The sequence below is a fragment of the Oxyura jamaicensis genome, chromosome 5, assembly GCF_011077185.1.
Source record: "Oxyura jamaicensis isolate SHBP4307 breed ruddy duck chromosome 5, BPBGC_Ojam_1.0, whole genome shotgun sequence".
NCBI classification, from domain to species: Eukaryota; Metazoa; Chordata; class Aves; order Anseriformes; family Anatidae; genus Oxyura; species Oxyura jamaicensis.
The window spans coordinates 963983-980369 of NC_048897.1; positions in this window are offsets into that span (position 1 = coordinate 963983).

The following is a 16387-nucleotide window of genomic DNA, read 5'->3' on the forward strand; positions in this document are numbered from 1 at the left end:
GAATGTGCCTGTGAACAATTTGCTGTGGCACTCTGAACAATAGGGCATGCCCCTGAAAATCTCAGTGTGTCTCATGAATGAGTACAGTGCAAATTGAATCATCAAACAGAAAGGCAAACTCTCCAAAGACTATACTATTCTTATTCTGTTGGGAGGCTGTTCTCCCTCATAACCAGCTAATGAGGAATTATCTTGCAAGTAGGTCAATTCAGTTAATGCCATACCATGGACACTTCCGGAGTAGATCAGTTACAGAGACAGAGGTTTAATTTTAGCAATTCACTTTGTAAGGCTCTGAAGTAAATGAGTACATTAAGACCAGTTTTATAAAAGCAAAAAAAAAAAAATTAAAAAAAATCATACATAGTATTATCACAGAACTGATTTAGCTAGAATAAATCAAAGCATAAGAAAATTTAGATAGGATTAAGCATGAAAAAGTGCTGCACCATTTTCAAATGATTTGGTACAGTACAGACAAATGTAACACTGAGATTGTCTTGTTCTCATAAAAAGTAGATCCACTTCTGTGAGCATCAGACTTGAAACATTCCTAGAGTATCTGATGTAATCAAAGGGATGGGAATGATTTACTGGTGTTTGCAAGTAGATGTGCTCTCCTCATTTACAAAATCTTCTCAGATGTTGTACTTCAAACCCTCTCTGGCTATTTGATTCTGTGAATGGCTGCTGAACATTCAGACTGATTGCTTCTCCTCCACATACTGCTGAAGAGTTCATTTACGCCTCTGAAGTCTGGTGTGGTTTATATTTGAGTACTGTCTTGAGCCTGTGTTCAAGTCCAAACCTATTCTGTAGATTCAAGGTGCATCCTTGCTGCTCAGACCTAAACCTGTGCTCAGCAGCCTGTGGGTGTAGGAAATGTAGAGGCAGCGTGCAGCAGGAATATCTTCTGCTGCTTGCTTGCTGAGCTCACCTGGGGAGGAGATAAGTGTGGTTCGGCCTTGGTAATGGTGCCCACCTGACGTGCGAGCTGCCGCTTCTTGGGGATGCTGCCCACTCGCCAAGGAACCGCTCTGTGGGGTTGGATCATCTCTGGTGACATGTACGTAGGTCACAGGAGCGCAGGCTGGGCTGTGGAGGTGGAGGGCTCTAATATTGATAGTACACATAAAAATAAAAATAGGGAACACCTCTGTAAAGTTTATTTTGTCCATCTAAATTCAGTGCTAATTGGTTCTAACAAATTTGAAGACTGAGAGACCTTAGCTACACACAATCTTGTGTTGCATTTCACTGGTTGTTTGTTTGTTTACTTGCAAGGAATAAGGAAAATAAATGTATTTGCAGCTGCAAGTTTCCTATTATTCTTACATGAGTTTTGTGCAATTTTGTTGCATCAAAAACAATACTGGATTAATGTAAATATTTAGAGAGGGAAATCTGCCCTTTTCCCCAACACCTTCTAGCTATTAATTTCTTCACATGAGTATTTTTCCTCATGTTTTTAATTTCAAAAAAAAAAGCTAGAATAAATTCAAGATAAGGTTGTTAGCATATTTCTTTCATTTCCTCTTGAAAAAAAGTATAAAGGCTGTCCTTAATTTTTAGCCATTTTTTTTAAAGTGGTAAAAGAGATTTGTGTGGTTATTTTAACTGTTGTGGTGCTTTGCATAGTTTGATCAGTATTCCCACACTATTTAAACAGTTCTGGCAGCTAACAGAAAACTAGTTTTGAAATGCTTTCACTTTTTCCTATCTCACTTCATATGAAAGGTTTTTTAAATCTCATAATTAGCTAAAATATTTGGCAACTAGATAATCATTTGCAAATTATTTTGTTATGCAAAATGTAACAGCCTAAATCAATAAAATGCAATTGTGGATAGCCATTTTACTGCTATAAAAGCTAACAGTATCAAATAGAAACAGCAATTTTTAATGCCTTCAGTATTATTGCAGAGGTTCTCAGGCAGGGCACATTAATTTTCACATTAGAGAATGGGCTGTTGGAGAAAATGTAGCATTTTAAATGTAGCACTTCTTTCATTCATGAAAGGAAAGAAACGTCAGAATTTTTACTTGACACTACATTAGCTTACTCTTTAAGAGCTACATTTTTTAACAATACATTTGATTACAGGAAAACTTAAGGATAAAATTCTTAGTTTCCTCGAGAAATTTGGAAAATTAAAACAGTCTCCTTTGCAGAGCCTTCTGCAGCCTGGAGTCCTGATTCTGACCACTGAAATTAATGAACTTCATTTAAACACAGAAGCCTGCCCAACTGTGGAAGTGGGAGCCTGATTTTTAATTTTAGCCTTGGGAAGAAATAATGTAAAAAATACATGGGGAGCTGTAGTGATTGCTCAGCTTTGCAGAGTGACTCCACAGCAGCATGCTCCTTTGTGCACTTCCTGCACCTTGATAATTTTTTGCATGAAAGCCAGTCAATTGATTTCTCTCTCCAGATTGATCTCACAGTGCTTTGCTGATCCTAGGGACCTAAGGCTCTGAAGTTTAATGCTAGACGCTCAATCTGCTTGTGGAGATCTCCTTTTCACAGCCACATACCGTCAGCTTGTTGTTGCCCAAACTTACTTAGACATTTGCCTAAAGCTATTTTCTGTTGCTAAATAGGTAGACGTTCTAGGAAATCTTTCAGCATATCTTCTGGTGTGAGCCCTCAGTGTCTTTCATTGGCCCCTCCTCTTAAATGCCTGATTCAGAGCACACTGGTTTTAATTACCTTTGTTCCAGTTTTTTCAACTTTAGAGTGATCTTCTGCAATTCTATGCAAAATCGGTAGTAACCAAAGAGTCCATTCTTTTAATTGCTTTGGTTTTTGACTGTCAGTTTGTCTTCTGAGCGTAGATCTGTAAGAGCACAGGGCTGGCTTGGCAAAATATTCATGAATAATGCTACCCAGTTCATTTCAGTCTTTTCTCTGCAATCAAAAACCCTCACTGGCAGTTCTATTTGAAGATTTTCAGTTCTGTTGTGTAGTTTGGTAGTGTCAACAGATCTCAGAGGGAGCTCTGTTGAATCAGATACTGAATAAATAGACACATTTTGCTCCCCAAAACACATAATGTAAAGAAAATCTAAGTAAAGAAGTCAAGTAAGCCTAAAATGCTATTCTGATGGTTTTTCAGTGATCTTTCAGTAAGCTGGTGGGCAACCTTTCTGGCTGGAAAGCCATGTGAAATCCAGTTAAATGATCTCCATATGGGCATATTTAGATACCTGCTTAACATGCAGAATAGAACAGGGATCAGAAACTGATGTTGACATTGTTTCACCTTTCTTGAAACCAACACCCAGATATCTGAGATACACAGAAGTGATGGATCTACGTTTATGTGAGTTTTTATTTCTGGTTCTGAAAACACCTTGTCTTAATATCTCACAGGTATAATAACTGCCAAAAAATGACTACTGCCCTTTAATTAATGAGACAGAAAATACCAGTATTTTTCTCAGATATAATTGCTCTTCCCAATGAAGCCCGAATAAAGCCTGAATTCTGAATAATGTTGATATATTGGCTCACTTAGAAAAGCATTGTTAGCAGCTGATTGCTTATATAATCTCCTTGGCAATTTTTTACATTTACGGTGTCCTTATTTTGTTACAAGAAAAGAACATAGAGGTTTTTACTTCAGTTTGGTCCATTAATTTTCCCAAGTCATTTGGACAGCAAGGTATTTAACCAGCCTCCTATGCGGTTTCAATGACTTACTATTTCTAAAGCACCTAAATTGAGTGCTTTTAGTCTAAGGCTTAAGGCTTTCATTAGAAACAGGCCACATTATCCATGAAAGATTAATGCCCATATGAACAAGAAGGGGTAATGTAATCAGGAATAGCAGTCTTATATCATCATAAAAAATGGGGCTTACTGAAAATCACAGTAAAAAAGATTCAGAGTTTTAAACAAAACCCCAATGCTGGTTCTTTTATCATTAACAACAAATTAAAACTAATTACCTTCTAATCACAGAAGAACACAGTCTGATGTTCCAGTCATACTTTGTGGTGATTATAAAGGCAGGTGTGGAGCAAAGGGAATGCTCAACTAACACGCATGAAAGACATGAATGGCTAGAATTAGTTCTGTATGTTGTTATGCTTTTTTTTTTTTTTTTTGGTGGGGAGTTGCAATCTGTATGGGAAGTAGGAGGATTATATATATATGATGTTCTTTTCACAAATGTACGTTTTGGTGATTTGTAGATTTACAGCATTTCAGCCAAGCAATCTGAAGATGTATTGAAGTTGGGTACATTTTCCTGAAATTCTAGGAACTGTAATGATAGACAAGGTAAAGAGCAAGTCCAAAGTTCCTCACGCCCATTTAGCTTTCTTCTGTTGCATTTTCTAATATTATGTTGGAGAATGAAGAGGCCTTGGAAACAGCCAAAGAAGCAAAAACTTAAATCAAAACTTTGATTGCAGTTTGCTGCAAAGCCTCTTTCTAATCAGTGTGCTTTTGATTTTGCTCTCTCTGGTATATGATATTTTGCCGAATATTTACTTTTTTTTTCAGTTTTCAGTAAGAATGTTGAGTGTTCTCGCTGTTACGCATGGATTCTTACTCATTCTGGTTAATAATCTTGATTCTTACCCATTTTGGTTAATAATCATGCCAGTTTTGTTGCATCTTATTTTCCAGTGAGACTGTTCACCTGAACAAGGTCAGCTTTCATGGCTGAGCAATATCCATTGGACACCCAAATAAAAGTAGGGAAAACAGTTCCCAGGAGAAAATAAAATAATAAACAACAACAACAACAAACAAAACAGACAAAAAAGCCACCAGATTTTAAAGAAACTTTAATGTGGTGATTAAACATAACAAAATAATGTCGTTAGATACTGTGTTAAAGAAATGTTCAAGTGAAATATTTTTATAAACTTAATGGAGTAGGAGAGTCCTGATACTGAATGATCTGGGGTCAAAACACACTAGCAGGGAGCTGGCCATGGGGTAAGCTGCAAGGAGAGAGGGATGTCTTTGCACCTGTGGATGGCAACTTCAGTGTGGGTATGAGTTTGGTACCAGGGGAACCCTGCTCCAGGACAGAGTTTCTCAGATGCTGTAATCACAAGTACAAGGCATTTTATTGCCAATACAGTAAATGGGTCTATTAAGTGTGTGTATTTAGAGTTTTCAGGCTATTCCTAAGCAGTTTAGACCTAATCGTTCTATTGGGTGGTTTCCTAAACTGGTCAGCTCTCAGTGTGGATGTAGAGTTCATTCTTCCTACAGTCCTTTGCTTAGGCCAATTTCTTTGCATTCTCCATCTGCTGACATCTCTTTTTGACTTACATTTGAATGCTTTACTTATAAAGCCATACATTATAAAAATCTTATTAAACAATCTACAAAGGGGAATTTTCTCTAGTATTACCTGTATACTTTTCTAATCTAATTTTAGGTAAGCAACAGGGGGGTTATTTCTTTGTTTGTTTTTGTTGGTTGTTTGTACAGCTCCTAACATAACAGAACAGTGATCTGTGACTGATTTCTAGATATTTCTCAAGACCCAGACTCCTTTCATAGTTATTCTCAACAGAGCATCTGACATTTTTACATCCTTAAGTCAAGCTCTCACTTTGGATCAAAGCCATTGTGTGTTTTGCATGCAATCCTATTCAAGCAGTGCCAAAGATTAGAGCTGAAGAGAGGATTGGATTCTGCCAGGAGCTGTCTGAGGAAAGCTCCAAGAGGGTGCCTTAGTGTAAGATCCTCTCTTACCTCAGTATAGGAGTTTATTGGGAGTTAGTTTAGATGGCTAAACAGTACTGTGCTCTGTTGGTCCTCCAGTGTCATCTCCCTGCTGCCAGTCTTTTCTCTTATACTCTAAAATTATGGGCAGACATGCAAAGATAGCTCTGTTAATCCTGCCTTTACCAGAATTCAGTGGGGCCTAGATGCAAAAGAGAAATTACCTTGCTAATTTATTTTTTCTGTTCTTTGCTCCGATACTACACATTATTTATGTATAGCAACATTTCATGAATTTTTATTTCTTTACTGATCATTAAATAACTTAGGCTGGAGGGGACCTCTGAGGGCGATCTAGTCCAACCTCTTGATCAAAGCAGGACCAACTTTGAAGTTGCTCAGGTTGCTCAGGGCCATGTCTTGGTGAGGTTTTAAATATTTCCAATGACAGAGTGAGCAACCAGTTCTTCACCACTCTGACTATGAAAATATCATAGAATCATAGAATCATAGAATATCCTGAGTTGGAAGGGACCCTTAAGGATCATCAAGTCCAACTCTTGACACCGCACAGGTCTACCCAAAAGTTCAGACCATGTGACTAAGTGCACAGTCCAATCTCTTCTTAAATTCAGACAGGCTCGGTGCAGTGACCACTTCCCTGGGGAGCCTGTTCCAGTGTGCAACCACCCTCTCTGTGAAGAACCCCCTCCTGACGTCCAGCCTAAATTTCCCCTGCCTCAGCTTAACCCCGTTCCCGCGGGTCCTGTCACTAGTGTTAATGGAGAAAAGGTCTCCTGCCTCTTGACAACCCCTTACGAGGAAGTTGTAGACTGCGATGAGGTCTCCCCTCAGCCTCCTCTTCTCCAGGCTGAACAGGCCCAGTGACCTCAGCCGTTCCTCGTACGTCTTCCCCTCCAGGCCTTTCACCATCTTCGTAGCCCTCCTCTGGACACTCTCCAACAGTTTCATGTCCTTTTTATACTGTGGTGCCCAGAACTGCACACAGTACTCGAGGTGAGGCCGCACCAGCGCAGAGTAGAGCGGGACAATCACCTCCCTTGACCTACTAGCGATGCCGTTCTTGATGCACCCCAGGATACGATTGGCCCTCCTGGCTGCCAGGGCACACTGCTGGCTCATATTCAACTTGCTGTCTACCACGACCCCCAGATCCCTCTCTTCTAGGCTGCTCTCCAGCGTCTCATCGCCCAGTCTGTACATGCAGCCAGGGTTTCCCCGTCCCAGGTGCAGGACCCGGCACTTGCTCTTATTGAACTTCATGCGGTTGGTGATCGCCCAGCTCTCCAACCTGTCCAGATCCCTCTGCAAGGCCTTTACGCCCTCATTTGAGTCCACAACTCCTCCAAGTTTGGTGTCATCAGCAAACTTGCTCAAAATACCCTCTATTCCTACATCCAGATCATTTATAAAAATATTGAAAAGTACCGGCCCTAAAATGGAGCCTTGAGGGACCCCACTGGTGACCGCCCGCCAGCCTGACGCAGCTCCATTTACCATAACCCTTTGGGCCCTGCCCATTAGCCAATTGCTCACCCATCGTATGATGTTTTTATTTAGCTGTATGGTGGACATTTTGTCCAGTAGGATCCTATGGGAAACCGTGTCAAAAGCCTTGCTGAAGTCCAAAAAAATCACATCAGCTGGTTTCCCTTGGTCCACCATACGGGTGATCTTATCATAAAAGGAAATCAGGTTAGTTAGGCAGGACCTACCCTTCACAAACCCATGCTGGCTGGGACCAATGACTGCTTTGTCCCCCAGGTGTGCCTCAATAAGTCCGAGAACCAACTTCTCCATGATTTTACCAGGCACTGATGTGAGACTGACAGGCCTGTAATTGCTAGGGTCTTCTTTCTGACCCTTCTTGAAAATTGGCACAACATTTGCCAGCTTCCAGTCTACTGGGACCTCTCCAAATTCCCAGGATCGTTGAAAAATAATTGATAGAGGTTCCGCGATGACATCCGCCAGCTCTTTCAGCACCCGGGGATGAATCCCATCCGGACCCATGGACTTGTAGGGATCCAGGTGGAGTAGCAAATCCCGCACACGTTCAGGGTCAGTTGGGAGTTTGTCATCCCCACCGTCCCGGTCCTCCAGCTCAGGGCACCCTGGGTCCCGAAGCCCGTCATCGGCATTGAAGACAGAGGCAAAGAAGGCGTTAAGCGTCTCTGCTTTGCCTACGTCATCGTCTGTGAGGAGACCTTCCCTATCAAGGAGCGGCCCTATGTTTTCTTTAGTTCTCCTTTTTCCATTTACATATCTAAAAAAACCCTTTTTATTTTCTCTCACAGACACAGCCAGCTTCAACTCTAGCTGTGCTAGAGGCAAAAAAAATATTTATTTTATAAGGCAAAAAAATATTTTGCCTTATACCTAGTTGGATTTCCTGTTATAGCTTGTCACTGCTTCTTGTCTATTTTCTGTGTGCCTCTGAGGAGAGTCTGGCACTCCTTTCTGTCTATAATCCTCCTTCAGGCAGTGGAAGACTGCAGTTAAGTACCCTCTTATCCTTTTTTCCTAAGGTCAAGCAAACCGTTATCATACCTCATGTATTCCAGCCACCTAAACATCCTCATGGCCTTCTGTTGGACTTGATCTAGCTGGGCAATGTTTTGCTTGTACTGGGAGGCTCAAAAATGGACACAGATCCGTTGTATTTTCACAAGCATTGCGTAGAGGGGAACCATTGTTTCCCTGATCTACTAGCCATGCTTTTGCTAATGTAGCCCACTAGCAGTAGCTCTTCATCACCACAAAGTCTCTGTTGACTGATGTTCAACTTGTTCACAGGGATCCTGAGTTTTTTTTTTTTTTTTCCTTTTTTTTTTCCTTTTTTTTTTTTTTCCTGTGAATTTGCTCTCTAGATAGGTGGATCCCTTCCCTATATTGCCACATGGACACACACTGTTTCAGGTGTGTGACTTTTGCATTATTTCATTCCATAACGTTGTTGTCAGTCTCCCGCTTGTCACAGTTTCTCTGAACTGTAACTGGGCTGGATCAGCCCCTCCCTTTGGATCATCTCCAAGCTTTCTGAGGAAGCTTTCTCTTATCGCAGTTGCTGCTGATGTTGCACAGTATTAGCCTCAATATCGACCCCTGAGTAAAGCCACTCCAAGCTGACCTCTGGTTAGACTTGGACCATTTCACCGCTGCCCTGTGAGTCCGAAGGTCCACCCCAATGTCTACCCTGGTTCTCCATAGCTAGCTACAACGATGTAATGGGGCACCACGTTGACATCAGGATTGTGGAAATTGTGACAACAAGTTTAGTCTTTACTGGCCAGTGTACAATTTCAGGCAAAGTAACCGAGTGTAATATTGATAACTCAAGTAATCCTCTATGTATGAGGAACACACATACTGGTGCCCAGTTTCAGTTATGCTCTCTAATGAATACATGGAATTGAATGAATAGTGCAGTTTTTCATGAAGTTTTCTATTGTTACTTGTCCTGTCTTTTGTACTTCCACTTGCATTTCAAGTACTCAGATGATTTGTAAATCAACTACAAGATCTCATTTGAGGTTAAAATGTCATAGTTTAGGAGTTCACAACATATGAAATGTCATGAAGGAGCACCAATTTGGCAATACTCAATTAAGGTAAAAAGATATTGAATAGCAGGGATTCTCTGTCAAAGGTAGCATCCACAAAAGTGATCCTTCATTTTCCAATTTAAATGTCATGTGGCCTTCCAATTATTTTGACTTTTTTTTTTTTTTCTTTTATCTGGGAATTGCTGTAGGTAGCAGATTGAGTTAATGCTGTAAATTTTGTAAGTTATGGTGCTCAATGTGCCAAATCCCTGTTAAATCCATATATTTTAAGCTCTTTTGAAATTTTAAAATTCTCAATAAACTGCATAAAATGCAATTACAATTAAAGCATAGGTTTGATGCTCGTGGTAGTGTTTTGTTTTTTAGATAAACAATTACACTTGAATGTTCATTTTGTGTCTGGTAGTGATAATAGAAAAAAAAAAACAGTCATGATTGGGATTAGTTGTCAGGCAATTATGTATTTAAGTAATTAAAACTATCGTCCTTTATGTTGAATACTCTAAAAAATTCCCACATAATTGATGTCATTCCTGTCCATGGAGAAGATTTTGTCCCCACTGAAAATAAATATTATTCCCAGATTTGAAAAAAGTGCCTGGCTTCTATCACACCCTCTCCCTCTTCTGTATTCCCTCAGTGAAAGTATGCAAATTATAAATGGCTTGAAAACAAATTCAGTGCTTTTAAAGGTTGTTTAAAATGATATTTTCAGATTATGCTTTCCGGATCATATCCCTGTGCAATATTATAAAGAGCACAGTGATACCATTTTCTTGAAAAATCTAGCAGTAGTGAGCAAGATTTTGCATAAACAAATGAAACCAGTTTGAATGTCAGAATACAAATGCAACTTTTGACCAAGAAATCAGTTTCTTCTATGTTTACATTTGTATGAAACATACCAAAGATAGAAGGGTCCTCAATACCTAATGCAAATATAAATATATTGATAGCAAAATTAGTCTTACATGTGTAGCATTGAGATGTGCAATGTTGAAATGGCTGTTCTGTCAGTGTTTTAGAAATGCTGATTGGGGTTGGAGCCTCTGTTCTGTTGACTTTTCAGAGATTTGCATTCAAAAGGCTTTTGCTAATAGGCTTTATAACAATTCTTTGTGTATTCCTTGCCTAACCGGGGATGCCCGTCTCTCTTCAACTCACCTTACATGGCATTGTGCTGTTTTATTTATGGGGTATGTGAAAAAAACACAGAACTCAAACTCAAGTGAGTAATGATACCACAAAAGATGTGAAATTCTAAAGAGGATAGTGGAATTAGTTGCAAGGTATCCCTGTCTTCTACACTCTTGCATCTTTTCCAAGCAGATGCCATAGTGCTTGCAATAATCACCATGCAGGTGAAAATGTTGTGTCCATGTGGTATTACGAAGAAGCCTTTTGGGATGGAAAAGCGTTCCCAGAAGCCAGTAACACACTCATGTGTGTAACATTAAATAGGTGTTAATAAGGTGGTTACCTGCTTTCATTTATTTGTTTTAATTCCTTTGTTTCAAAAGCAGATATTTAAACAATGATCATAACTATGGAAACTGCTGATGTCAAGATGAAAGTCAAAGATGTAAACAGAATTTTAAAGATTTCCTGTAACTTTTGATTTCCATGAAGGACTAAAAATAAAATAGTTCATTGAAATTTCCCTAATTTTTATACTAAAACTCACTAGAAATTTTGGTTCCCACATGGCTTCATTTAATGTTCTGTGAGACAGATATATCTGAATCTTAGAACAGTGTATTGAAAGACAAATGAAGCATGCTGCTGCTGTACCACCAGCAAGGGACCATTGTTATTGTTTCATCAGTTTTCAGTATGTAGTCTGTGAGTTATTTTAACTTGGCTCTTCATAACTTTGTTGAAATGAACATTAAGGGAATGGCCTCCCCTTTAAATACTGCAGTATGCAGAAAACTTGGGATTTCACTTTCTGCTCTTTAAATAGTCATTAGTGGCAAAATAATCTTGATATGGTGTCATAAACACATCTCATTAGCAGCTATGGATTTATATATTTAAAACTGCTAATAGCTTACAATGTGATCATTATGGGTAATGCTCTTGAACAGTATCCATCTGATCTTTCATTACTATTTTCCTAAACTCTAACAACCACTCAACCAAACAGCAGCCCCCATAGGCAGAATTGCATGAATTAAATTAAAATTTACATTTTCCAGAGTTTTTCAAGGTGCTTTCCAAAATCATCTGTTCTGCACTTATTAAAACTGTAGTAAAACAGTCTGTAAGCAACCCTTATCTTCAAGGAGCTTGAATGGCTGAGTAATCTAACTGGACGGTTAAGGATTTTCTGTCTGAACTGATTGATGTTAATTTTAATAATCCTAGACTTATATCCCTTATTGTTTCAGAGAGTCATTAGCAGAGTTTCAGTCTTCTTTTCCTTTTCTTTTTTTTTTCCCCTCCATTAGGAACAATTCTGTATCCCTGATGATCCTGGGCAAGGAGTTGCCCAGCTCAGAAAAAGAATATGATAATAGTAATGTAAATGTAGAGGGATGATTTCAGGTGTAGGCTTTTGCATTTAATGGTAGATCCTCAGTACTGCGCTATATGCAGTTTCAAAGTTTTTAAGAGTGTTCTACCAAGTCCCTAAGTTAAATTTTTAAAAAAGATATTGCACACTACATTTTGATATGCAAGATAAATTTAAACATTTTCATGGTCTTGTCATTGCCATAGAAAATGAGATCCAGGACCTACATGTTCTTTAGAACATGAACTACACTCATTTGTAGTCACTATAAATTTATATCCATCTGCTTAAAGAAAGGCAGTTTCATTTTCTTCAGCCACAAAAGTACTTCTGACAGGATTAACTAGAATGATATTCTTTGAGATCTTTATAGGATTAAATTCACTTCATTAGGTTCCAGAATTTGGCTCGAATTTCATCCCAATACTCCTGGACTCTAGAATAATCAAAGTAAAATTCATACTCTATTTCCATTCAGATGACAGTAGGCATCTCCTTTAGGATGATGTAGATGCAAAGCTATGTTTGCAGCCCTTCATCCAATTATTTTGGTGATTAAACTTCAGGATAGTATTAGGTATGAGTTTGATGCACATTTCTTGCAAGCAATTTATTGCCTGCATATATAGATATTTTAATACAGACTAATTGTGATTGAGAGACCGTACAAAAATGTCATATACCTAACAGTTTATACATCCAGAGTAGTTCTTTTATTCTGAACAGTACTTGATTAGTTCATTCAATAATGTCTCCATGCTATTTTTCTAGGTGCTCTGGCTATTGTTGGAATAATTCATCCATTTTAGCCAGTCAACCTTCAAACACTGAAATATCTGATTTTGGAAGACTGATTTAGTTTGTAGATTGGCTCACACATCAAAACTGATAGTTGAATTCAGATCACAGAGTCTGCTGTATTATTTTTTTATGTTTGCAGAAAGCACCCAGCAGGACTCTAGGCCATGAGTACGTATACTTATAAAATGAGTTAAGTTGATTTGAAAGACAGAGAGAAAAATAAAATACAAGTTCTCATATACACAAACAATTTTTCTCCAAGTAAAAACTCCAAGTAAAAACTTAAATGTGTATACAGGGAGCAGATCTGAACATAAATACTGTTAGCGTTCATGCTACAATATATTATCATTTACAATCATGAGGATCTAAGAGTTTGTGTTTAACAATATATATGCCCATTATATTACTTTTTACTCTTGATTTTATGTTTATCTTTTATTAGTTCAAGCCTGAAATTGTTTTTACAGAGAAATGCTTCGTAGTTTTACAAAAGTCACAAAGAAGAGGCGTACATGATCTGGTTTTAGAATTGAGGACCTTAGTAGCTCTAAGGATCATAAGCATTGGGAGCAAATGAAGTTCTCCACTGCGTCTTAACCTTGACATTCAGTGAGTAGAAATAAGAGTAATGTATCACATGATCTTCTTCAGCATCATATCTTTTTCAAACCTAGGGCAGAAATGGCTTTTACACTTTTTCGTACCAAGTTGCTCTCCTATAAATGGAACTAATTTGATTGTATTTTTATTTACTTTATAGACAGAGATTACACTTCTTAATCATATACAGTAAAAAATCAGCTGAGAAACTATTGGCTTTTATTCTGCCATTGAGAAAGAACTTGCGCTTGGTGTCTCTCACACCTGTAAGTGTATTTTCTAACTCCTCATTTCTTCTCTAATTACTTCTTGATTGTGGGGTAAATTCTCTAAGCCGCATTTGAAAGAAAATCATTGTCTTATCTTCTCTGTGGGGAATTCATTCCACTTGTTTACTGATGTGTGTGGCAGGCTGAATAAAATGATTCCTAATTAGCATATATGAAATAATCATTGGTCTATCTGGAGTCATAATTAATGCATTAGGAAGAATTTACTGAGTGTCAAGGAGAAAGACATTAGCATAAATGAGCTTATTTTAGATGGGCTGCAATTGAGAGACTACTTTCCAGTAAGAATGTTTACCAAAATTAAGCAATAATAACATATCAATTTACTAAGAACCATTAGTGTGCATGATCTGAACTATTAACTTCTGCAAAGAAGCTCCAGCCCTGCTCTGAACACCTTGCTAGCCAAAAGATCTTGTTGGCAGCTTTAATAAAGTCACAGCACCACAAAAGAGTGTGGGTTTAAGAAGTGGATACAGTCCGAGTTTGCATATAGAGGTTTTCTGTAATATGTTCATGGACCTTGAGAAAAGCAGACGGTGCAGAATCGTATTATCATCCTACCTGATAATTCTGGGGCTTTATTGATTAAAACATGTTCCTACTGAGAGTGGAAACTGTAGACAATAGCAAAACAGAATGATTATCCTTACACAGGCAAAGGTGTTTAATTTCTGTATTGATAGGCTGTGATTGGGGAAATGACAAACTGTGACACAAACTTTAACTGTTTTCATTCCTTTTCTTCTTAGTCAATAAGGATCTGTTAACCTGAAGGTAGATTTTAATCTTTAGAAGACTCTGCACATTGAAGAATGAATGTTTTACTCAGGGAACAGGTGAGGTTTGGGAAGCTTAAATTTGAGCATTTCCACTTTATAGACTTAATCTTGTAAGATTTATAAGAGCTATATTTTACATGTTTTAGCATAGCCATCCTTATGTTTCATGTTGAAAAGTTTTTACTCCAGATATAGTCCATCAGTGGGTCTGTAAATCACTGGGTTAGGCTAACTTCAAACGTCTCCTTCAATTGACTGGACATGGGAAGTCTGACTCCAGTGTGAGTCACTTTAGTCAAACCAGTGTCAAGTTAGTACAAGTGAATTCCAGAAACTCTTTCAGAATCAGTAATCCATTATGGGACTATTCTTTTGCAGTAATCCACCAAATTCATGTTAAATCTTTTAGGAACAGTCATAAGCACCATCATCAGTTCACATGGGGAAAGCAACAGTCGCATTGTCGGCAACTTCTGCTTCTCTGTACTTGCATGTTTTGTGATTTTGAGTAAGAGAAGTCGTCATTACATACTTTAAATCTTTGAAGTACTTTTTGCTTCATATTCTTTGCTATTGACTTTTAAGTGAAACACCACACATCACCAGTATATTAGTAAGGCTGCTGATGGTAACAAACCCACAGAATATGCCTAACCATTTGTATAGAAAGCATAGTCTTTCTCAAGCTAAATTAGAACTGGTGTTTTCTCAGTCATAATAATAATTGTGCTTCATCAAGTGTTATGTGAGATGACTGATAACATGGGGAAAATGCATCTATTGGTTGACAAGTTCTTTGTTATTTTAATTAGAACATCAGTATATTGATTCATTTTAGTATAGACTTTCAAAAATTAATTGAAAAGCTGTATTACTGAGAGAGACTCAAGAAAGGAAGAAGGGAGTCTTAATAATGCACCATGGTTCAGATGAATGCAGCCATTCAGATTATTGCACAAATCAGTACAAAGTGTATGAAAAAAGGAAGGGCGGGGAAACCATCAGGTTTGCAGTTCTGGTAAAGAAAACAGACTTTCTTGCTCACACTTCTATTGCCTTAATAGAAATAATATATTTAACAATAACACTTCCCTGACCTTTTTTCTAATCAAGTTGTGAGCCCTTATAAAGGGGAAAAGCGATCATGATATTCCATTTTGTTTGCATCCCTGCTAGAGGAGACACCATATCTACCAGCATGTTAAAAGATCTGTGATAAATTTTGTAGCATAAGACCACTTCCTCCAGAACGGTCAAAGCCCAGCGAATTGATTAGCATAGCACCTGCTTATGAGGGAAGGTTTGTTTGCTGGAATAAATAATTACCTTAATTTTAATTTTGTTTTACACGTAATAACATTTTTATTTTATGCTTCCATGAAGTAAACTAAGAAGGGAAGAATGGAAAGAAATTCTCAGGCCTGATCTTGCCTCTCTTTGTTAAGTTCCAGAAACACCATGAGCTGTATTCCTTCACATCATTCAGTCTTAGTCCTATTCTGCAACAGGGCTAACATGCCTCTTAATTTCCAGCCTCTACATAAGCAGTGTCCTCAAAATGTCTTTAAGAGAGTCTTAACAAAGAAGGGTAATGCCCCTCAATAAAGCTTTCTTTGTTTTTCATTTCTCCTCTCCATTCCTGGTCTTGTCCAAACAGCTCTCTTCTGCTGTTGTTTCTTTCTTCTGAAGGATATGCTTGCCGTATGGTATAGGGAGAGCTATTCTGCCTCACTTTCACTACTAAAAATTTAGGAATTTATATGGTGGGTTTGCTCACCTTGAATATCTGTAATTCTGTGAATATCCCAGTCTTTGCATAAAGACAAGTTACGAATTTTTCAGCACCATCTTCCTGACAGCGGATACAGCCTTACTCCAGGTACTTGACGTGAGAATCAAAGTGCGCCATTGTACATTTGTTTCACGCTGACTTTCTTCTTAATCACCATTTTCTGACACTGCGTTTGCTGGGCATTTTCTTAACATTATTTCATCGCTTTAATGTGTTCTGACATCCTATTCTGAGAATGTTTGACTTTGCTGCCTAAAGCTAGGATGACAGGTGTGGAGAATTAGCCTCAGAAAATGTAAGACTTTTACAATGGGGGAGAAAAAAA